Consider the following 24699-nt stretch of genomic DNA (forward strand, 5'->3'; position numbering starts at 1 on the left):
AGGAGGTTCCTGATATACTGAAGTAAAAAGGGTGTAGAACCTGGGCCACAACTCTAGCTTCAAAATCCTGCATTTTACTTTACTGCCCCTTCTTGGCACCTCATCAAAACATGATAGCCAATCTGCATCTGTAAAATTAGCCTCACCCAATGTTCGCGCATCCACTCCAGAATTTGAAAGACCGTAGACTTCATGTGCTTGGGCTTTGGTCATACAGAAAACTGACTTTCTTTCAAACTGGACATATGGAGGGTACCAACGCGATTTGCCCTGCAACATTCCATAGCACAACTAGAATCAGTCCAACACATTTATACTAACATATTGTAACCTGCTTGCTTTGGACATGCACCTTCCATATATATGCATGAGGCTACAAGCATGCTTATGTTAACAATGCTTGTGTGCATGTATAGAAAGTGTGGGAGTATCAAAGGTGTAGAAAATGTGTTCTCCAGTGTGTTGTCAGCATGCAATATGCAATGTAGTGTCACTAAAACTCAGTAAAGCACTATTGCCCACAACTTGAATTTTTCTAGGGATGTTTTGGTATGCAACACACTTATTACAATACACGACAAGTGAGGAGTCATCATTGAAGCACAAAATTTGTTTTGTAAGGTATTCAATAGGGACATTGTTTCATGGATGACATTGTGAGCACACTCACTCCATTACCCCCTGGAACAGCATGGTAATACCCTAGCATGCATGTGCAACACACCTTTAGAAAAATTCACACAAGCCAGGCACCTGAACAAAAATTGGCTGCACAACAACATGTGTAAAGATGCTCACCTCTGTGCTTGGAGTGGCATTTGAGCCCAACTGCATGTTGAACTTCTTGCTTGGTGTAGTAGGTGATTTGGGTGAAAGAGGATAATGCCCCTTTCTTATAGCTCCTTTGGCCTTTGGTGCAGCTGAGGAAGGAGAGGAGGAAGCTAGTACCTTGCGAGATTTCCTGGCTAGGGATGGCTCTGGAGAAGATTCAAAGCCTAAGGGAGCAGGAGAAGAAGTGGGAGAGGAAGTTCTGCCTGTAGCATTTCCCCTGTGTGTCCTGGTGTCTGACCTCCCTCTCGGCTGCTTTGTTGTTGCTCTCAAGCTTCTAGCATTTCCACGCTGGCAAGCTTCCCCCCCCAGACGAGGGCCCCTGCTGCTGCTGCAACCGCCGATGCGCACTCCTCAAATTTCCACACTGGCAGGCTTCCCCCCCAGACGAGGGCCCCTGCTCTTCTGCAACTAACGGGCACTCCTCATGATGGTTGCGAGACATGCAAAGGTAGTGCCCCCACTCCTTTGCACCCTGAATTGAATAAAATAAAAACTTATTGAAGTCTTTTAAAATTCCCAACATTCCTATGGCTACCTCCTAGCTTCCAACCCTAAAATCTGGTAGCTAGTGTACCACCTATTCATGCATATACCCAGCTACCACATAATAGAGAATCTATCTTGGCCGTAGGGCCAAGCTACCATGAAGAAATCTACATCATCTTTCTTGGTAGCTTGGCCCTAGGGCTAAGATAGATTCTCTTCTAAACGGCAAATCTTGACAAGCTACCATGAACAAATCTACATCATCTTTGCTGGCAGCATGGCTCTATCACCAATCTAATAGCAAAGATGTTGTTGCTTTGTTGATGGTAGCTTCACCCTATGGCCAATCTACCAACAAAAGATGATGCTACTTTGTTGATGGTGGCTTCTCCCTAGGGCCAAGCTAGATCCTCTTGCAAGGGTCAATCTTGCCATACACATGCATAGATGTCTTGCCATACACATGCATAAATGGGACCAAGGGCCATTCTACCATGCAGTCTTGAGAGAATGGCTCTAGGGAACACAAGAGAATCTAGCTACCACACACAAGAGATCCTAACTTGGCCCTAGGGCCAAGCTACCATGAACAAATCTACATCTTCATCTTGGTCCTATCAAAGATGGGGTTGCTTTGTTGATGGTAGCTTGGCCCTAGGTCCACGCTACCAGCAAAGAGCATGTAGATTTGTTCATGGAAGATTGCCCCTAGCTAGCTTAGCTCTAGTGCCAAGCTAGATTCTCTTGCAAGCATTGGTCTTGCCATGCACCTCCATAGATGGACCTGAGGAAATAATACCTTGCAATCTTGAGAGAATGGATCTAGAGATCGCAAGTGAATATAGCTACCACACACAAGAGAATCTAGTTTGGCCCTACGGCCAAGCTACCATCAACAAATCTACATCATCTTTGTTGGCCCTAGATCTAAGATAGAATCTCTTCTAAGGTAGCTTGGCCCTAGAGCCAATCTATCAATAAGAGAATGTAGATTTATTCTTAGTAGCTTGGTCCTAGGCCAAGATAGATTATCTTACAAGGTTACAAGGCCCTAGGCCAAGCTAGATTCTCTTCCTAGGGTAACTCTTGCCATGCACATGCATGGATGGGATCGAGGTCCATTCTACCATGCAATCCTCAGAGAATGGATCTAGGGAACACATGAGAATCTATCTTGGTCTTAGGGCAAAGATTTCATGAGTTAATCTACATCATCTTTTCTGGCAACAACTTGACCCTAGGGCCAATATACCAGCAAAGATGGTGTTTCTTTGTTAATGGTAGCTCTACCAGCAAAGAAGATGTAGATTTGTTCATGGAAGCTTGTCCCTAGTGCCAAGCTATAATCTCTTGTAAGGGTAACTCTTCCCATGCACATGCATAGATGGGCCCAAGGGCCATTCTACCATGCAAGAGAATGGCCCTAGGGAACACAAGAAGCTACTACACATAAGAGAATCTAGCTTGGTTTGAAGGAAAAGCTACCATGAATAAATCTACATCGTCTTTGTTGCTAGTAGCTTGGCCCTACGGCCAATATACCAGCAAAGATGGTATTTCTCTAGTTATGGTTGATAAAAAATCCTAAAATGGGATTGATCATGGTGATAAACATAGATTAAGCAACATAATTAAGGTGGATTAAACCACACTAAGAACTCCATAAAAGAGAGAGAGATTGCAAACTCAACACTCAATTCTATTACATATTACAAATGAACCATACAATGATATAGGCCTTCTACTAGTGTTATGCCACTTTACACATCATCATACCATACAATGATATAGGTCTTCTAGCGTTTCTCTGGCTCTCACCATTCACATATCTTATGTGGCATTCTTATCTTACCACAATATCTTGCACCTTTAGGGTGCATTCACATACTCAAGCCCAAGGTTCACTCTCACACATTTTACATTGCACATTTCAACACCTCTCCTCAATGTAAACTTGGGTGTGTGCATACAATCTCTCCAATCAATTTGACCAACTCACTTCTCACCCCTAGCAATTTGGCATTGCCAATCTCAACACTCCCCCCCTCAATGCAAATTGGAGTGTTCTCAACAAGTGTGTTTGCATGTGCCTAGCCAAGCCCACTTGCTTATAGTGGAACCACTGAGTCCAATTCGAACATAAATGTTCGGGTGGGAACCAACCCATGTAGTGCGATGCCTTTGCGTGCACAACTCAATGCACACCACAATTACATTCCTTTTCAAGCACTCACGGGCTCAGGTAGGGGACCCTCATAACATGGGTGAGAAAAAATACAAACATTTTATGCCAACGCAAGGGCAAAGAACCCATCCCATGTGGTCAAAAAATTATATCCACGGTTCATTTTCCTCAAGCCAATATTTTTCCACTATTTCAGGGTTGTGGAGAGATACAAATCCATTTCACTTAGGCAATTGTAATTAAGCAAACATGTTACAAAGCATGTGAATACGGGCTTAATAAATAAGTGGTGTGAATGGGCTTTTTTTATTAAAAAAACCTTAGGGTTTAATCCATATCTTATCCTTTTTGTTTTTTTAAAAGATAATGTGAGCTTTCTCTCCTGCCTTTGCGATGGTGGAGGCCGCCTCTGCCCCCCCCCCCCTCTCTCTCTCTCTCTCTCTATATATATATATATATATATGGGCCGTGGTGGGTGGCCCTTATCCACCCACACCTCTGCATCTGTCTCCTTCAACTCTCTGCACAACATACCACCCCCAGTAGAAGCAGCAATATTATAGCTAGTTTATGCTTCTTTCTCATCAACTTCTCAGCAAGTTGTGCGCAAAAGCCATCTTGAGTGCTATTTCAATGGCTTCTTTTCCACCGACGTAGCTACTCCAATAGTCATTTCTCTTGGAGCATTAAGTCTTCTCGAGATGTGCTTCTCCTATTGCCAATCCCGACGCTATTACTGCTTGCTTGCTACATGTCGACAAAGCTATTGCCTACTGGTCTCTTTTCTTGCTCTGATTGTGCTTCTTTGCACCGTATGTTTGATCGATCTTCTCTTTGTTCTCTTTGCCTTGTGCAGATTGTTGAGATCGGTTGCAGTGAAATAACCCACTATGCGCACTTCTGTCACTATGACTTGTAGCCTTCATTTCCTTTGCTGACACGATCGTGACTCTCCTTGGGGCCTGCATGAGTTGGGTTCTCCTCCTCTGCCTACAGCAATCGTTAGCTGCTTTTACTGTCGCCTCTTCTTATTCTTGCTTGCCCACACGTCTCTTTCACACTGAATCTTTCTTTGTAGTGATGTAGCTACTATTGCCTCCTCGGCAACAATTGAGATATTAAAGTGAGACTGCCAGTTTACTCTTTATAATAAGGAACTATTTTTCAACTTCTATCAACATCACATCCAAGCTATAGTGAGCTCCCCATTGATCTCTCAGTGTGCATGCTCTTCTTCACATGTAACTTGATTCCTTGCCTCTTCTTTTCATTCCAAAAGTTCAAGGGTGCTCTTCATAGGTTTCCATAAGAAACCAAAGGTGCAAAATAGCATGAAAGCTATCATTGGCTTCCACACAAATTTGCTCATATTCCTTAAGCAAACTCAACCAACACAACCCTCTCTTTGGTGTGCACAAACAAGGGCTGCATTCTTATCCCACCACTTATCCCTTATTTGGATAAGCCTGCACCTTCATAGTCTGGAATCTTCTCATCCCATAAATTAGCAATCCTTCTTTAAAATTTCATGAGGCAAAACTCACAAAACCAACCTTCTTGAGATATTTATCTCCTTGGCAGCTTCCTTGTTAACACCAAAGAATCCAAAGGTCTTCATACTTTGCTGAAATATCCATTTTCAGCTTCCGTGATGATGAGCAGACTCTCCATGTTGCAAAACTCCCATTTGCAACTCTCTTGGGTAGCTTCTATGCAACCTCCTTGTTGCAAATCTCCTCTCAAACTTGAGAATGGCAGCTCCAAATCTCTCTAAAATCCTCACAAATGCAAATCCAAATGATAATATTAGTGTGCTTAAATTTTTTCTTAATAAATTAAAAAATAATGCTTAATCAAATAAACACATAACTAAGAAAACTATATATAGATATTCACATGACCAAGAGCCCACTCAAGCTCTAATACCATGATAAACAGTCCTAAAATGGGATTGATCATGGGATAGACATAGATTAAGCAACATAACTAAGGTGGATTAAACCACACTAAGAACTCCATAAGAGAGAGAGAGAGAGAGAGAGAGAGAGATTGCACACTCAACACTCAATTCTATTGCATATTACAAATGAACCATACAATGATATAGGCCTTCCAGCCTTATCCCACTTTACACATCATCATGCCATGTGGCACTCTCTTTTCCATATACTTTTATGTGGCTCTCACCATTCACACATCTTATGTGGCATTCTTATCTTACCACAATGTCTTGCATCTTTAGGGTGGTGCGTTCACATACTCAAGCCCAAGGTTCAAGCCCAAGGTTCACTCTCACACATTTTACATTGCACATTTCAGCACCCCTTCTCAATAATGTAAACTTGGGTGTGTGCATACAATCTCTCTAATCAATTTGACCAACTCACTTCTCACCCCTAACAATTTGGCATTACCAATCTCAATAATGGTAGCTTGGCCCTCTAGATTATCTTTACTTCCCTAGGACCTTTCTAAAGTACATCAAGATACAAGGAAGTAGAGAATTTCCCTAGGAAACACAAGATATTCTAGCTTGGCCCTACGGCCAAGCTACCATGACCCACTCTACATGATCTTTTCTGGCAACTTTGCCCTAGGGCCAATATATAAGCAAAGATAGCGTTGCTTAGTTGATGGTAGCTCTACCAGGAAAGAGGATGTAGATTTTCTCATGCATGCTTGGACTTGGTAGCTTGTCCCTAGGGCCAAGCTAGAATCTCTTGCAAGGGTAACTCTTGCCATGCACATGCATAGATGGGCGTAAGGGCCATTCTACCATGCAATCTTGAGAGAATGTCGCTAGGGAACACAAAGGAATCTAGCTTGGCCCTAGGGCCGACCCTAGGGCCAATCTACCATGAACAAATCCATCAGATGGTGTTGCTTTGTTGATGATACCTTGGTACTATGGCCAATCTACCATGCAAAGATGACCTAGATTTGTTCATTTCGTAGCTTGGCCCTAGGGCCAAGATAGATTCTCTTGCTGCAAGGGTCACTATTACCATGCATATGTAGAGTTGGGCCCAAGGGTCACTCTTGCTATGCAATTGCAGAGATGGAAAAAAGGACCATTCTCACATGCAATCTTGAGAGAAAAGCCCTAGGGAACTGAAGAGATAGACAATGGTCTTGCAAGAGGAGCCAATGGTGGATAAAACATTGAAGTTCCCAATTACTTTAGCTATGCTACTCAAACAATCAGTAGAGATGTGGAATTTACATTCAATGTTACCCTAGATTCCCTTGATTATGATGTCGTCCTTGGTAGAACTTGGATACATGACTCGTATTTAATTGATGAATCCATGCAAACAATCACCTTACGGCGGGTGGAAGAGACCTTGGAGGAAATGGAACTTCCAACATATCTTATACTGAAAAGATCCCTAGGATTCTGGTTGGCAATAAAATCACCACAGCTCAAGCACAGCTTTATCCAACATGAGAACACAATCTCATGACCCTTGAGTTATGGGATTTGTTACGTTAACCAACACTCATGGCTCATCCTGAAATAATTCCCTTTACACAAGACTTGAACATGCCATGTTTGGGGTACTTTTAACATAAAATGTATATTGAAACTAACCCCTTTACTTGCAAGTGTTTTGTGGTTGAGCATGTGTTGGAAGAAGATTTGATCTTGGGGCGTAAATGGACTATTTCTGTCCAAGCACCGCTATGCTTTGCTAGCGATAGGAACATCATGATCGTCAACGACACAAAGTTGACAATACCATACTGCCAAGAAGAGGATCCAACCGTAATGGATTTCTATGATGCTAAACACAAAAGGTTACAAGCCTTTTCCATAGAATCCCCTCTACACAATGACCTACCATCTGTGTAAACAACCAACTCCAATAAAGCATCTACTCCTTCAACCCCATCCTCACCAAATGAATTTCGATGCCAAAACCTCACAATCAACAGCTATTCCTGAAGAAGTTCCCCCCATGCAGCCATCTATTTCTAACAAGAAACTTAAAGGAAAATCCCCAGAGCTAATGCACCTCCATCGACAAACCTCACCAAAGGAGACAACCGCATGCGTGAAAGCCTCATCATTGATAGCCACTCCATAATAGACTCTAGCCTCATCATCGTCAACAATGCACATGCGTCGCAAACCCATAGCCTCAGCGCCAACAACCAATGTGAAAAAGAACCCACAACCTTCCACTTTAACCAAAAAGAAAACTTCACCAAGACAACCATAATCAAGGTATCTTTATGGTATCAACATGTGGGTGGAGAAGCAGCTACTTGTTGCTCAAGGCTACTATGAAGGTGCCAATCAAATTTTGGTGCCTCAATAGTCAAAGCCTCTTCCTCAACGCAACACTCAGAGGCCAAGGAAAAAGAAAAGTACTCCACAAAACCATCCACATAAGCCTATGCAAGTTCCTCAACGAACTCCACCAAGTCAACAAGTGTGGGTAGTACCAAAATGATTACTACAAGCACAAGGGTACTACCAAGATAAAACCAAATCTTGGATTCCCAAGCGCATCAAAAAGTCCCGTCAACCTGTTCCAAGAAACAAACCTCAGCACCAAAGGCATTCGCCACCACTAGTTTATAATGTACATCAAAGATGGGTGCCTGTGTATGTGCTTCCTCAAAGAACTCCACCAAGTCAACAAGTGTGGGTAGTACCAAAATGATTACTACAAGCACAAGGGTACTACCAAGATAAAACCAAATCTTGGATTCCCAAGCGCATCAAAAAGTCCCGTCAACCTGTTCAAAGAAACAAACCTCAGCACCAAAGGCATCCGCCACCACTAGTTTATAATGTACATCAAAGATGGGTGCCTGTGTAGGTGCTTTGATACTATGATGGTAATCCCATCATATGGTTACCAAATCAAATAAAGTGAAGACAACCTCACTATGGACTTTAACCCCAACAGCTTCACCTAAAGTTTGACAAGAATGGAAATCCAAGCAACACCAAGTAAGTCACTCAACCACTCTCGTGCATTCAACACCAAGTAAGTCACTCAACCACTCTCGTGCATTCAACACCTACACAACAAGAGCTTGTGTGTTCAAGTAACCTCAATGGTAACCAACCAGCAGTCTTATCTACTACCTCGACAACAATTTGAGCCACAACAAGAGACTTCATCAAAGGCTAATTTCTTCAAATGATGAATGTCGCTTCAATGAATCAACGAGGAACTGAGAATCACCATCTCGTTTTGATGATTATGTCTACGTTCCTCTAAATCCTTCCCTCTCTTCTCTCCCATTATTAATATCTCTTAGTATCCCCACTAACACAAATCACATGTAACCTTGCTTATGATTGCCAAAAACAAAGTGAGCAAAAAACCCTTTTTAAAAAAGTTCTTACACACAAATATAAAAATGCAATCACTTGAAAAAAACACCACCTCCCACCTCATTAGGAATTCCCAATAACCCATTAACCTTTTCATTCACCAGCTAGATTTTCTTATTCCAGAGGAAAAAGATCATTGAGCATCATTCAACATCAAAGCCATCGACAAAGCATGTCAATTCTCCCCACAAAATGGTCTTCAACAACGCGATCACGAGGACGCGATCGCCATCGAGAAGGGGGAATGTTAACCCATTCCTAGAGTTAACAAGAACTACCACCATTATCTTACATCAAGGAGTCAAGGTAGGTACACCAAAGGGTCATACACCAAAGGGTCATACATTTAAGATATGAAGCAATGGTGTCCAAAGCTACAATTTGAAAGAGTGCCCGTAATGGTCTAATGGATTACTTAAGGCGATTCTCGTTTCAAGAGCATGTGGTAGTAATAAGTTAGGATGAAGTCCCAAGTGATGTACTTCATGGATATATTATGGGAGTAGTCATAGTAATAGCATTAGGTCTCTTATGAGCCTAAAGCGCATGGCCGGCCACAGTTTAAGTGAATTTCTCTTATGAGCCTAAAGTGCCTGGCCGGCCACAGTTTAAGTGAGTGTGAATACTTATGGCCATGTATATAAGTGAATTTCTCTCATAATACAACATACTCTCCTATTGTGCAATTGAGTCTTACTCTTGCTAATATCCCTCCCTATATGCATGATAGTGAGTGTGTGAGAGTGAAGTGAGAGGAGGTACGAGTACCCATAGTGCAACACGGGCGGTGTGACAATGCTCGCAGCGGGAGGGGGAGTGGAATTGCTTCTCAAGGAGTTGTAGATGTTGGAGACCTCAAGGGTTAGGATCTCGGACATTGGAAATATCCTCACGATAGTTGCAGTACTTCACCAAGTAATCTCTTGTTAGATGTGTTTCAAGGGGGGTTAGGGTGATCCATAACACGAGGGCCAACAAATATGATGTAGATTTGTTCATTTGGTACCTTGGTGCTAGGGCCAAGCTAGATTCTCTTGTGTGTGGTAGCTAGATTCTCTCTTCTTACCTAGAGACATTCTCTCAGGATTTTATGGTGGAATGGCCCTTAGGCCCATTTATGCATGTGCATGGCAAGAGTGATCCTTGCAAGAGTGATCCTTGCAAGAGAATATAGCTTGGCCTTAGGGCCAAGCTTCCATGAACAAATCTACATCCTCTTTGTTGGGAGCTTGTCCCTAGGGCCAAGCTATCATCAACAAAGCAACCCCATCTTTGCTGGTAGATTGGCCATAGGGCTAAGCTTATAGAAAAGATGATGTAGATTTGCATGATGGTAGCTTGGCCCTAGGGCCAAAGCTAGATTCTCTTGTGTGTGGTAACTAGATTATCCCGTGTTCATGAGAGCCATTCTCTCAAGATTGCATGGTAGAATAGCCCTTGGTCCCGTCTATGCATGTGCATGGCAAGAGTTACGCTTGCAAGAGAATCTAGCTTTTCTAAGGGCTAAGATACTAAGAACAAATAAGAATCCTCTTTGCTACTAGCTTGGACCTAGGACCAAGCTACCATTAACAAAGCAACACAATCTTTGCTTGTAGATTGATTTTAGGGCCATGTTTCCAGCAAAGATAATGTAGATCTGTTCATGGTAGCTTGAAGAGATTTACCCTTGCAAGAGACTTAGCTTGGGGCCTGGGAGACCAAGATACCATGAATAAATCTACATCATCTTTGCTGGTAGATTGGTCATAGGGTCAAGCTATCATCAACAAAGAAACACCATATTTGCTAGTAGATTGGCCCTAGGGCCAAGCTCCCAGCAAATATGATGTAAATTTCTTCATGGTACCATTGCCTTAGGGACAGGCTAGATTATCTTGTTGGTGGTAGCTAGATTCTCTTGGGATACATAGGGCCATTCTCTCAAGTTATCATGGAAGAATGGCCCTTGTGCCCATATTTTCATGTGCATGGTAAGAGTGACCCTTGGGCCCAACTCTACATATGCATAGCAAGTGTGACCCTTGCAAGAGAATCTATCTTGGCCCTAGGGCCACGCTACCATGAAAAAGTCTAGATCATCTTTGTTGGTAGATTGGCCCTAGGGCTATGCTATTATCAACAAAGCAACACCATCTTTGCTTGTGGATTTGTTCATGGTAGCTTGGCCCTAGGGCCAAGCTAGATTCAGTTGTGTTCCCTAGAGCCATTCTCTCAAGATTAGATGGTAGAATGGCCCCTTAGGCCCATCTATGCATGTGCATGGCAAGAGTTACCCTTGGAAGAGATTCTAGCTCTTGGCCCTAGGGCCAAGTTTCCTAAATAAAATTTCATCCTCTTTGCTGGGTAGAACTTCAATCAAAAAAGAAACACAATCTTTGCTTGATGATTGACCCTAGGGCAAGTTGCTAGAAAACGATGATGTAGATTTGCTCATGGTAGCTTGGCCCTATGGCCAAGCTAGATTATCTTATGTTCCCTGGGGCCATTCTTTACTTTCTTGTATCTTGATGTACTTTAGAAAGGTCCTAGGGAAGTTATGAGTGACCCTTGCAAGAGAATCTAGCTTGGACCTAGGGCCAAGCGACCATCACTAGAGCAATACGATCTTTGTTGGTAGATTGGCCCTAGGGCCAAGATGCCAGTAAAGATGATGTAGATTTGTTCATGGTAGTGTTTCCTTAGGGCCAAGCTAGATTCTCTTGTGTGTGGTAGCTTCTTATGTTCCCTGGGGCCATTCTCTTGCATGGTAGGATGGCCCTTGGGCCCATATATGCATGTGCATAGCAAGAGTTACCCTTGCAAGAGATTCTAGCTTGGCACTAGGGCCAAGCTACCATCAACAAAGCAACCCATTGTTTTTGGAAGACTGGATATAGGGATAAGCTCACAGCAAAGATGATTTAGAATTATTCATGGTAGCTTGGCCCTATAACCAAGCTAGATTCTTTTGTGTGTGGTAGCTTCTTGTCTCCCTAGGACCATTCTCTTACATGGTAGAATGGCCGTTGGGTCCATCTATGAATGTGCACAAAAAGAGTTACCCTTGCAAGAGATTCTAGCTTGGCACTAGGGCCAAGATTCCATGAACAAATCTACATCCTCTTTGCTGGTAGATCTACCATTAACAAAGCAACACTATCTTTGTTGGTGGATTGGCCCTAGGGCCAAGCTAGATTCTTATGTGTTCCCTAGAGCTATTATATCAAGATTGTATGGCGGAATAGCCCTTGGGACCATCTATGCATGTTTATGGCAAGAGTGACGCTTAGAAGAGAATCTAGCTTGGCCCTAGGGCCAAGCTACCAAGAACAAATCAAAATCCTCTTTGCTGCTAGCATCCTAGGACCAAGCTACCATAAACAAACTAGCACAATGTTTGCTTGTAGATTGATGTTAGGGCCAAGTTGCCACACAGCAAAGATGATGTAGATTTGTTCCTGGTAGCTTTGCAAGATTTATGCTTGCAAGTGAATCTAGCTTAGCCCTTAGGACCAAGCTACCATGAACAAATCTACATCACTTTGGTTGGTATAATGGTCATAGGTCCAAGCTATCATCAACAAAGAAACACCATATTTGATAGTAGATTTTCCTTAGGGCCAAGATGCCAGCAAAGATGATGTAGATTTGTTCATGGTACCTTGGCCCTAGGGCCAAGGTAGATTCTCTTGTGTATGGTAGCTTAGGTTGTCCCAATGACACCTAAGTGTCTATTGTCATGATGTTATGACTAGCTCGAGGGCTAATCAACGTGCATTTGCCCTTAACATCATTTCCTGTAGGGAAATCCAACCATATCATGATAGAATCTTCAAGAGGAATTATAGATGTTTCAGTTTTTGTTTCAGCTCTTCAGATCCCTTTTCAGTTTCATATTCCCATTCACTTTTGTCTTCTTTTTGGCTCTCAGCTTTTTCAATTGTACCCAATGTGTACATTGGCACACTTGGTCCTCTGACAATTCTAAATGAGGTTTATTTGGAAACTTTTGAATCCTCACAGTCTCGTTCTATGGAGATCTTTATGTCTTGGTATAACTCATGTTGAGCCCTTAAAGGTGCAAGTGCTGATGTTATGCTGGCTTCACCATGAGAGAAGAGCATTCCTGCAAATGAGGTTCTGAGATACTGCTTTAATTTCGCAAGGGATTCCTCAAATTTATCACATGCTTTCTCAACCGCATAATGCTATATACAATGGGGATTGGGATGGTCATAGGGATTGCACTTAACACAAGGCATTTCGCTCCTCACACTTGAAGAGGCATTAAGGATGTTTGGCTTTGAAGGATTTCATTCTCTCTTAGAGATGTCGATTGAAAGCTTTTAAGCAAGGCTACATAGAATTCGGGGAATGACAATTTCGAGATCAAGCTTTCTTTTGCCATTGCTTCACTTGGTTTAGATGAGGAACATCTCGTAGCATAATCACCTTCCAGCATGTTGGTTGTCATCTAAATGTACTGCTTCTTCACAACATTGATCGAACGTTTTTGGTTTGGATACAGTGATCAAATTGTGTAAGCTATTATTCTTTAAGCCCATCATGAAACATCTCTTCAATTGAGAATCGTTTAATTTTTCCCACGACTCACATCGTGAGTCCAAGAATTTTATCCAAAGGATAAAGTCTCTAATGGTTTCGTTTGCTTTACGCTCAATCGAATACAGTCCTTTCGCTGCACTCCACCGATCACCTTGTCTTGAAAAGCCATGGATAAAGACTGACTTTAAGGTTCTGAAGTTGGTCTTGACTGCTGGCATGAATGTGATGAACCATTGACTAGCCTTGCCCTCTAAGCATAGCTCCAACGCATGTACCTTGGTGGAGCAGTTTGGATTTCCAAAGGCCTCGCATCGCTGTTCAAACATTTGTATGAATTGAACAGGATCTGTTGTTCCGTCTTATTTGCCCATGATTGTGGAAATCTGTACGGCTGTATTTCTGTATAAGTCACTAAGGCCGTATGTGAGTGCTCTTGATGGTAGTGACTGACTAGGTCCTTGGACAACTCCTCTTCCTAGACTAGTCAGTATGTCTAAGGTGTAGGCATCCATGGGTTGCAAAGGGTTGGTACCTATAAGATTGGTGGGAAGGTTAGGTAAAGGACCAAAGCCCGGTGTGGGATTGAGGTGACAAGGCGTGTAAAACCCGATGCCACACTTGTTGTTGGCATGAAAAATGGTATTGGGAGTTGCAGTTGGGACATAGATCTCAATGGCTCAAAGATGTCAGCCATTGGGTTCAGTGAGGGTGTCGGCCCACATAGTCCCTCTATCGTTTGCCATGTTTGATGCTGTCAATTTCTCCTTACTGAGCAAGGATACATGTTTTTTTTTACTTTTTATATTTTCTCAGAGCCCAGCCTCAAGAGGCATGGCGTACTCTTCGTTGGGTCAAACAAGAACATCCGTTTGTCCTAAATAGCTTATATGCTACACACGTGAACGACCTCTTAGGGATATTTTTCCAGAAACAGTGCATGCTAGTAACTTCCCAGATGGAAGAGGAGGTCCTAAAACCTATTTTTCATTTCTCAAGATGATTTTTTTTGTGGAAATTTTTCCCTATTTTGCAGCACGTTTTTGAGGGTGTTCCAAAAGGAATTTGGAAAATGTTTGTATAAGAGAGTTGTAGTATTTTTGGAGTACTACAACTTTGTCTCTTTGAGAGTCGTTCATGATTTTGTCATTTAGACCCTCATAAAGTAGCCCGAATATGGTCCACAATCGTTGGTCCACAATCGTTTTCATGCTATTTTTTTTACGATTTTGTGTGTTTTTCAGGTTTTTTTTTTGCCTCGATTTCCATGTCAAATTTTGAGGGTGCTCATTGGAGGCCAAAACGATCGATTTTGACTTCAGACGGCCAAGAACAAATTTGAAGAGCTCGATGTCAGCTTTTCGATAAGCACTAGAGCGCCTTCATATCGGATTCATGGTTTAGGAGATACGAGCCTCCAAACAGGGGTGTTTTCCAGAGTCTTTTTTTTTAAAACTGACGGACCACCCTTCACGTAGTGAACTAGCAGGGTGGTACAGTTCACGGCATGAAGCGGACTTCATGGATTTTATCAAATTCGACTTTGTTTTTTTGTTGATGGACCCCCGTTCACATCATCAACTAGTAGGATGGAGTTCACGGCACGAAGCAGACCACGGATTTTATCAAAAAAAAAATTTGGGGATTTTTTAACGCCGTGAAACACCTACTATACGCCGTGAAATGCTTAGTGTTTCACGCCATGAACCGGACTTCACGGAAAAATTAAATTTGATTTTTTTAACGGTTTCACGTCATGAGATGCCTAGTGCTTCATGTCGTGAAATGCTTAGTGTTTCACGCCATGAATTAGACTTCACAAAAATTATTATTATTTTATTTTTGCGCGTGGGACTGTTTCATGCCCTGAGACACTTATGGTTCATGCCATGAACCACTTAGGACGTGAACCGAATTTCAAAAGAAAAACATTTGGCGTGAACCTTTAGGTCGTGAGACCTTAAGGCATGAAAGTCCATTTCCTTGGTTCCTCATCCACCGTACCGGAAGCTCACCATTTAAATCGAACTAAGGCTAGTCAAGACCTCGACCGACCGTGCTACGCGAGACGTCCTCCGTTGACTCTTCGTTAGCTGTTGCAACTTTATAACTTAGGTCTCCCATGACCTCATTCACAAGATGGTCAAAATGCTTCCCCAGCATTCTTCACATAAAGCAGTCATTTAAATACAGTTTCTAATAACGAACTCTCATCTTTCCACATCATTTCTTGTTATTCCACATTCTTCTACATCAATTCACATTGCTTATTCCACATCCAGTCATATGTATTCCCATCGTCTTCATCCATTCTCATCCAATCACATCATAATACATCTCATCACATCTATCCTCATCACACCACATCCATTCACATCTACCCATATCCACATCACATCACATCACATCACATCCATTCACATCACATCTCATCCATTCACATCTACCCATATCCACATCACATCACATCACATCCATTCACATCACATCTCATCCATTTACATCTACCTCGATCCACATCACATCCATTCACGTCACATCTCATCCATTCACATCTACCTAGATCCACATCACATCACATTCATCCACCTTACATCTCATCCATCCATTCACATTACATCACATTCATTTATATTCATTCAGATCCACATATCATCATATCACATCCATCCACATCACGTCTCGTCCATTCACATCTCATCACATCATATTCACATCCATCTCATCATATCATATTCACATCTGTGACATACCCATCTTCACTCTAATAAAGAAATGTCCATGTAATCGATAAATTTATGAGTTTTTATAGTATAAAATCAATGATTCTATTAAATGAGTCATTTCTACTTAGAATCTTCAAATTTTGAGCCCAAATTTGGAATCTGTGTGCGATTTTGCCCTAATAATATAGGATTTTACAGTATCCCAAACGGACACCGGATCAAGCTTATACGCAAATTTCAATCATTTTTAGTTAAAAAGCAACGACCTTTAAACCTTAATAAATGCACGACCGGGCGTCCGATTGACGAACGGTCTGCACCCCAATGACCAGGAGAACCTCCTGGACAAAAAAAAAATTTCGCCCCTCAGGGCGGTCCGGCACGCAAAATCGAGGCCGGTGCCCCAAATTTGAAAACCCCGCCCCAAAATTTGGACCGTACACACTTACCAGGGTGCCCATATGATGGCCGCACAAGAACCAAAGGACGGCTACCTACTGTGTGGTCCACACATACTGCTACGTGGACACCCATGCTACCCCTGACCAGATAAGGTACATGCGTACCACTCCTTTCCCTGTTAACCGACACCGTACCTTTCTCCTAGTAGACCCATGCAGGCCACTAATCTACAGCTTTTGCTGGTACACCGTCCTTTCGCCCTTGCTTTGCGTAGTGCTCGTACCTGTACCCCACAGTTATATAAACCCTCGGGGTGCTCCATGGACAACACGCATTTTTTGCGTAGCTTATGCTCTGCTATGCCGCCATCCATACTGCCATCCATCCCTGTGCAGTGTACTTGCTGTAGTACAGCCATCCCTCTCACACCCCCTCATTTGCCACTTTTCAGATAAGGCAATTTTCCTTTATCCCCCTCTTGCTAGGAGGCAGTGTCCTTAACTCTTCTCCCCCCCCGCATGTGAAGAGACTTATAGCAGCCTTCAGCCCTTCTCCCCTTTAGCAAAACGTTTTTGTGTTAAGGACATCTCAAAAATCCCCCCCCATTTGCGCGGACTTTAGTAAGAGGTTTTAGCCTTAAGAGAGGGTTCATGCGCTGTGGTCTTTTGCTCATACGGTGAGCAAACGATCTCATAATTGAGATCCGACTGGAGCATTTTGATCGCGACAGCGAGCCCTACAAGACAACGTCTAAGATGGCCCCTTCCCGAAAATGTCAGAATATTACCTCGGGAGGAGCGTGCAACAATGAGATTAGAGAAGATGCTCCCGCTCCAACCCTCCCTTTACAAGCTCCTCAAGGAAATGGTGGCCAGGTTAGCTTGGTTATCTTTTAAAGAAGAGTTTTTTTTATATTAGTGTTAATAAATGTGTATCTTTTTGTTTTAAAATAATGACATAAAATTGTATGAAGTTACGAATTGTGTGATGCTATATTCAATAAATTGCATTGAAATTGTTATCTTTAAAGAGTGCAAGTTTTTCCTGGCTTCGACGCTAACTCTGTTCCGTGCTTGTGTAGCCGGGCGACGTCGTTAGCAAAGCCCGAGAATGGCCCAAGGTATCCCACATACCATTGGGAGAATAAGGTTCGCCAATTGAGGCGAGAGATTATGATGCTGCCTAGTTCTGAGGGCCGAGGCTAGTGCGGTGAATAAGCCCACCCTAGTGTGCAGACATCCCTCTGAGGGGCGGGAGGATCGAGCGATGCAGCTTGAGAGGACGACAAGCCGGATTGAGTCCTCGCCTGCGGCGGTCGACGATGAGGTGTATGGTCCTGTAGGGTTTTTCCCAGCATGTAGAGGCTGGAAGGCCGAATTCTAGATCATCGGTAGTATAAAGGAAAAGAATAAGAGAGCCGATTTGGCTTGTATGGAATTGATTCATGTATAAACTTTTTTTTTATAAATCTTGTCTGGCATTATTGTATTGTGGAAAAAGACTATTTTAACAAACCTTGTGAAAAGGGCCTTAATTAAGGAACATGTTTATTTATGTCAAACAGTGTGGTAGGATTAATTAGAAAATAAATTGACGCGTGAGGAGGGTGGAAAGTGGGAGGATGGAATGCCCCGACCATCGACAGGTGGACCCGATTAGTCGGGTAGCTTTCCAACAGATTAAGTGAAAGCCCTACGCTAGATAAATAGGTTTTTGGGCAACTCTATTCTAGAAGACTAGGCCAGCGGCTGTGCCTTGCATGGATGAGGAAAAAAGCGTTGCCTCTAGAAATCAAGTCTAGTAGTTGCCCAATTTATGACCAATTACCCTATGGGTGATTTGATTTTTAGAAGATCACAGTCCCCCTACGGGATAGGACTAGGTCTTACCTATGAATCGTATCCTTGAATCTCTACATGGTCAAGGTGTCGATGTATAGGAAATTTTCTCCAAGTTAAGACTTAGTGGACTATCTTAAGTGTTTCCCCTATTTTAGAAGGGGGGAACCTTACAATTGGTATCAGAGCCGATCTTAGCTCCTAGGAATTGCCATTTAAGGACTGTTTTGCAATGAATGTTTTACCTAGCATAATGCTAATTAATAAAAACATCCTACTAAAAAAACAAGTTGAATTGATGTTTGAATGATTGTAGGAAGAGGAAGATGCCTACTCAAAGTTTCTAGTTTTCCAATGCATCTTCGAGACTGCTAGTCACTCCTCAAATTTTGAGTTCCGTGACACCATGGTGCAGATACTAGAGAAGATGTCCCTCCCTCATTTCTCTCGTATTGAAAGAGGATGGGGTAGAGATTTCTGGAGTCGTGAGCTGAGATATTTCTTCATCCGAGCAGATTGAATTGGGAACCTTACCACCGACCTAAAGCGGATTCATTGGATTGAAAAGTTGAAGATGATCCGTTTATTTTGGTTCGTCGGTACCCCCAGGGCCGACACCTCTGTGACTATAGATGGGATTTGCATACCTCAGGATCGCTGGGTGTATGACCAAGTGATGCAGGTCTTACTTGCTGACAGAGTAGTTGTGTTGGGACCTACCCCAATCCAGAGTCTACCACCCTTACCATCAGTTTTTAGAGTCTTAGAAACTACAGCGAAACCCCCATATTTCACCTATGTGGACCGCTCTACCCTTATGTCATAGTCAACAAGCCTAGGAATTTCCCTTGATGGCAAATAAGACTAATTATATTAGTCTTAGATCTTTGTAATAAAACTCGTCCTTGTAAATATTTGGAAATAAAATGATTTCAATAATTTACTCTCCAAAATAAGCGTTGTGCAAATATGAATCTTGTAATCTTAAAATTGTTTTTACAATGATGGCCAGGACGATCACCCTCCACTTCCCAATGTGCTTTACACTGATATCCAGGAGAAGAAGCTCTTGCTCAAGCAAATGCAACCTCCCTCCTTTAAAGGAGAAGGTTCAAAGATTGAGAAGGATACTGAAGTCTGGATTGAAGCGATGGACGATTATTTCTCTGCTGCCCCGGTACTGGAGTAGCAAATCAATCTATGCTTGCACAGTTTGGCCTCATTAGAGATGCTAAACTCTAGTGGAAACAGTGGTGCCGTGACAAGGGAGTCACCGAGCATTCTCAAATGTGGGAAGACATCAAGCAGGGCATGAAGGAAAAATATCTTCCCCCATCCCATGAATCCATAAAGATGAATGAGTTTTTTAGTCTTAGGCAGTGCAGCTTAACTCTTGAGGACTACTATTCCAAATTTATCACTCTTCGGAAGTATGCCCCAGTTATGACTACTTCCCAGCAAGTGGCTCATTTCTGCCAAGGGTTAAATGAACCCTTAGATTCCCGCCTTGAAGCAATGAGGCCAAGCACATTACAGGATGCTCTCATACGAGCAAAGCCCCTTGTGAAAGAAATGAGGACTGACAAACCTAAGCATCAAAAGAGATCTTACCCTAAGGAAAATCCTAAAGATCAACCCTACAAGAAACCCCAATAGAATTTCCCCTACTACAACAGAGGGCGACAAGGCAACTCTTTTGTCCCCTGCTCCTATGCTGCTTCTTCCAGAGAAGGCCCTCTGTGTTTTGAGTGCAATGAGCCGGGACACTTTAGGGCCAACTGTCCCAAGATGGCAACATCATTTCCCCAAGGTGGCAGAGGAAATCAAGGCCGTGGAACCCCTATCCACCAAGGTGCAAGAGGCGGTGGGCGTGGCAGAGGCCGCGGAGGAGCAGTTGCTAGGACCGCCTGTATTATAAGTGAAGAACCGACCTTGGAAGTGGCTGAAGAAGAGCGCACCACCGTCCATGCGGCAGTAGAACACCAAGGTCCGAATAAAAAATTTGGTGTAATCCAAACCCCAACCACTCATCAAGGGGTAAGCCATTTTAGCTTTTGATTGATTGTGAAAGTACCCATTCATTTCTTTCTCCTAGGTGTTTGCAAAAATAAACTTGGGTCAAAAAACAACTAGAAGAATGACTGTAGAGTTAGCAAGTGCGAAAGTAGTATCTCGCCACTCTATAGGAAACCTTGATTTTGAGCTGGGTAATGAGCAAACTCATGGCCCCTTTAGAGTCTTGCCATTCGAAATTTATGATGGAATCCTTGGGATGGATTGGTTAATTGCAAACAAAGCTAGCATTCATTGTAACTAGGGGAGTATCACTTTTGAAAATGAGCATGGCCAAGTAATATCCGTTCAGGGGGGATAACAGGAAAACCTAAATCTAGGGTAGTCAAGGCAAAACATCTTCTCAAGGGAACACGTAAGGGTCAGCAAGTTTTCTTAGTCAAGCTCAACAAAGCCATTGAACCTAGTAAGGAGACAGAACCCTCTTGGCCATCCCACATTCATTCATAGCTCGTCACATTCATCCTCATCTTATCACATCTCGTTCATATCCATCCACATCACATCACATCCACATCCACATCTATCCATATCACACCACATCCATTCTCAGCTCATCACATTCATCCATCCATTCATTCATTCACATTCACATCCATTCATTCACATGCACATCTATCACATCACATCTCATTCTCATCCATTTATAGAGGAAAAAAGCGATGATTTTATGGACCAAGTGCAAGTCTCTTCCTTGATCTGACCATGTGACTTTTGGGTTCGGCCGGATCAGTTTGGTTAGTTAAGATTTTGACTCGTTAGATCAATTTTCCTGTTAGATGATTTTCTTGGTGGAATTGCCCATGCCTTCTGGGGGAGAGGGAAGTTTTTCCGAGTTCGGTTTTGGAGGAACCACCGGGCTAGTCTCTTGTCTAGATATCCGTGGGCGAGGCCCCAAGTGTGGATCCCTACCCCGTGCGAGAGACTGATGCTGCTTCCACCTCCAGCGCCCTTGGAGGGGGCATCGCAGAGGGGGCGGGGGTCTCACAGACGCGTATATAGATGCACATATAGACACATGTATGTAGACGTGAATTTAGATGCGATTATAAATGCGCCCGTAACATTTTAAAGCACGTTGTCAAAACGCGTCTAGAAATGCGCCTATGGTCGCTTTTCCTTGTAGTGTTTGTTGTTTTTTGCATATGTAGAGAGGTTTATATCTAACTAATGATTCCTATGTGTTTACTATAGGACATATGTGTAGAATTATTTTAAGGATATTTGCTTTCTTAAATATTTCTTTTACTTTTTTCCACTGACATTGGAGTGCTTGTGTTATCAATATTCTGAGAAGAAGTGTTAATTTTATGAGTAGCCTGACTAGCGTGCATGGGAACATTAAATTGTAAGTAGTTCTCCTTAATAACCTAAATATTGATCTTCCTTCTAAGCTTCATACTTTATTTTTCCTTATATTCAAATTTAATTTTTAATAGGGCATGTAAGAGAGCTATTGCAGCTATTGAAGATGAATATCCGAATTTGAAAAAGGAGGAAAAGTATAAGTTTCTTAATCAGCCAATTGCTTTATCAAAAAGATTCTACCTCATGTGGATGTGACATGTTATTGCCAATGTGTGGAAATATCTTTTGTCTAAATATACTGAGATTGATAGGAGTGTAGGTTAAGTTAAGAACCCACTATTGTTGCAGTAAATCTTTACCTAATTTTTTAACTTATTTTCTATAGTTCCAGATTCTTAAATTTGAGAAATTTTCTTAATTTCACGGACTTTGATCTCACGAGTTTTGGATGTGGAGTGTTCATGCAAGAGCAATCAATATTATTTTGAATAATTCAATTACTCTTAATGATCCAGATTCTCCACCACCCCCCCCAAGGCAAGCCTCTCCATCTAAGAAGAAGAAGAAAATGCATGTATATTCACCATTGAAGCATTTTATGTTTAAGCAAGGAACTCTACATAAAGAAACCAAGGGTTCTCCTCAACAAGGCACTTATAAAGAAACCAAGGGTACTAAAACCAAGAAGTACCTCAAAGAAAAGTGGTCCTCAAGTGGGTGCCAAGAAGGTTGTTAGCAAGAAACCAAGGGTACTAAAACCAAGAAGTACCTCAAAGAAAAGTGGTCCTCAAGTGGGTGCCAAGAAGGGTGTTAGCAAGAAAGCTAAGAAGAAGGAACTCAAGTTTGCTGGTAAGAATAACCAGAAACAATCAAAGAAAAAGGACATGGAGACAAAGGAGGCCACGAAACCAAAGGAGACAAAGGGGGACAAGGAGATAAGGAGACAAAGGGGGACAAGGAGATAAAACCAAAGGAGATGGAGACAAAATAGAAAGCTTCATTCTCCTCCTTATTTATCATTGTAAATATTTGTAAATTTTCTCTAATTTTATAAATTTTTTTGTAAATATTGAGAAATTCTCTTCTCATTTTATGATGTTTTTTACTCAAAACACATTTGTACTTATTTTTTTCAAGGCTGGAACATGAGTTTGTAATGGGATGGCTATGGTTTTGAGATATTGTGCCATAATTGCCTTCAAATGTCATCTCATGACTCGATTAGGAAAATATTAGAACTCTTAAAGGGCTTCATAAAAAGAGCTCCAAATATTGTAATTTTAAAAGAACAACATTAAAAATTACAAAGGCACAACAATCAGAAGACAAAACTTTTCATTGATGAATTACATATGTAAATTTACAAAATTGGTTTAGGTGGAGCCCAAGAGTTGAAAAGGCAAATATTATAATTTTAAACAGACTTCATAAAAAACTCCAAAGCTTTCTTATTAAGTCATGCTTATACAATCATATTCCCAACAATCAGCATCTACCAAGGTCTTCGACTCCATTCACATTCGAATCTTTCTATTCTTCACCTTGAATTGTGCCCCAATTATATCCTTACTTCCCATGATATTGAGGTTCTCCCTAATATTTAGGAGGCTCCAATGCCTACTTGCACTTACAATTTTCACCACACCATTGTGAAACCTAATGCATATGTCAAGAGGCAAAACAACTTGTTCATCCGCTTGCAATGAGACCCAACTACTATTTTTCTTCATCCACCGTTCGTAATAAAAGCGAACGTGTAAGGTAGCATGAGCTTCAAGACACCAAAATGTAGCACTGGACTCTACTATTTTGCACTTGAATGTATCATCCTTATGCAACCCCTCTACAATGTTCCACTGCTCTGCAAGCAAGGGAACCATGTCATCACCTATAGTACTGTCTTGCACACAAACATGGTAAGTGTGTGAGAAAGTAAGCAAAAAGATGACTTGGGAATACCCAACTGAGACCCACAGATCGAGATGGCTTTGCCGCAACTTCAAAGATCCTTGTATGTCACAAAGCATCTTTGATTTCATGACTATAACCGTCCAAGCATTAGGAGTTGGCCATTCAACAAAAGAGAGGAGAGGAGATGTGATGATCTCTAGCTTACCAAACCCACCGTGGCACCACATAGGAGTGCCGATAAAATAAGATTTTTTCCTTAAGAATGTCTGCACTGGTTTTACAAGAAAACAGTGCCTCACTAATGTCTGCATCATGGAGTGCTTGAAATGTTCCGGTTAGGCTTCGTAATGGTTGCTCCTCTCCCAAGTTGGAAGGAAAAATATTTGCAACCCAAAAACAAGATCATTAACCATGAAAGATGTAGCTATCATAATATCACATGCCTCCTTCCTTCCTTATGATACTTATAGTTTCATATGGGAATCAAGTTTATTTACGAAGATGTATGTCTCGTGCGTGTACACATGTTGTACAATGGCCACCAAGTCTCCATTGCTCGATTTTTTGAATCCCTCTAAATGACCCTCAAATGAAGCTCCATTACATCTCATCGTCAAACTTGGTGCAGACCAATAACAGTAGGCTGTAGGAAAACCACCAACCACCCTTGTGAAATGCCTCTCTACCCAAGCACCATCATCGTCCCGCTTGTTGTATAGTGAGATCTCCTCAATCTCATCTTTTGGTCTTCTTCGTGGTGTAGCCATTTCAATTGTGAACCTATAGTAGTGAGATTAGGGTTGGGCTAATGAGATAGAGAAAGAAAACACGAAGATGCTATGTAGATTAGGGTTTCAAGCTTGATGGATATTGAAGAGATGGAAGAATAAGGGAGGAAGGTTAACGACGAGAGTTTAATTTGGATGTTCAAGAGGGAAAGTGGACTTGAAAATGAAATTTTTGACTATAATGAAATTTGAGATGGGTTTTTAGGGGAAAAAGTGACTTTTGGGGGAATCTTGAAAATTTTAAAATTTTAAT

This window comes from Cibotium barometz, chromosome 4 (genome assembly GCF_041138505.1).
Source record: "Cibotium barometz isolate CiBa-2024 chromosome 4, ASM4113850v1, whole genome shotgun sequence".
NCBI lineage: Eukaryota > Viridiplantae > Streptophyta > Polypodiopsida > Cyatheales > Cibotiaceae > Cibotium > Cibotium barometz.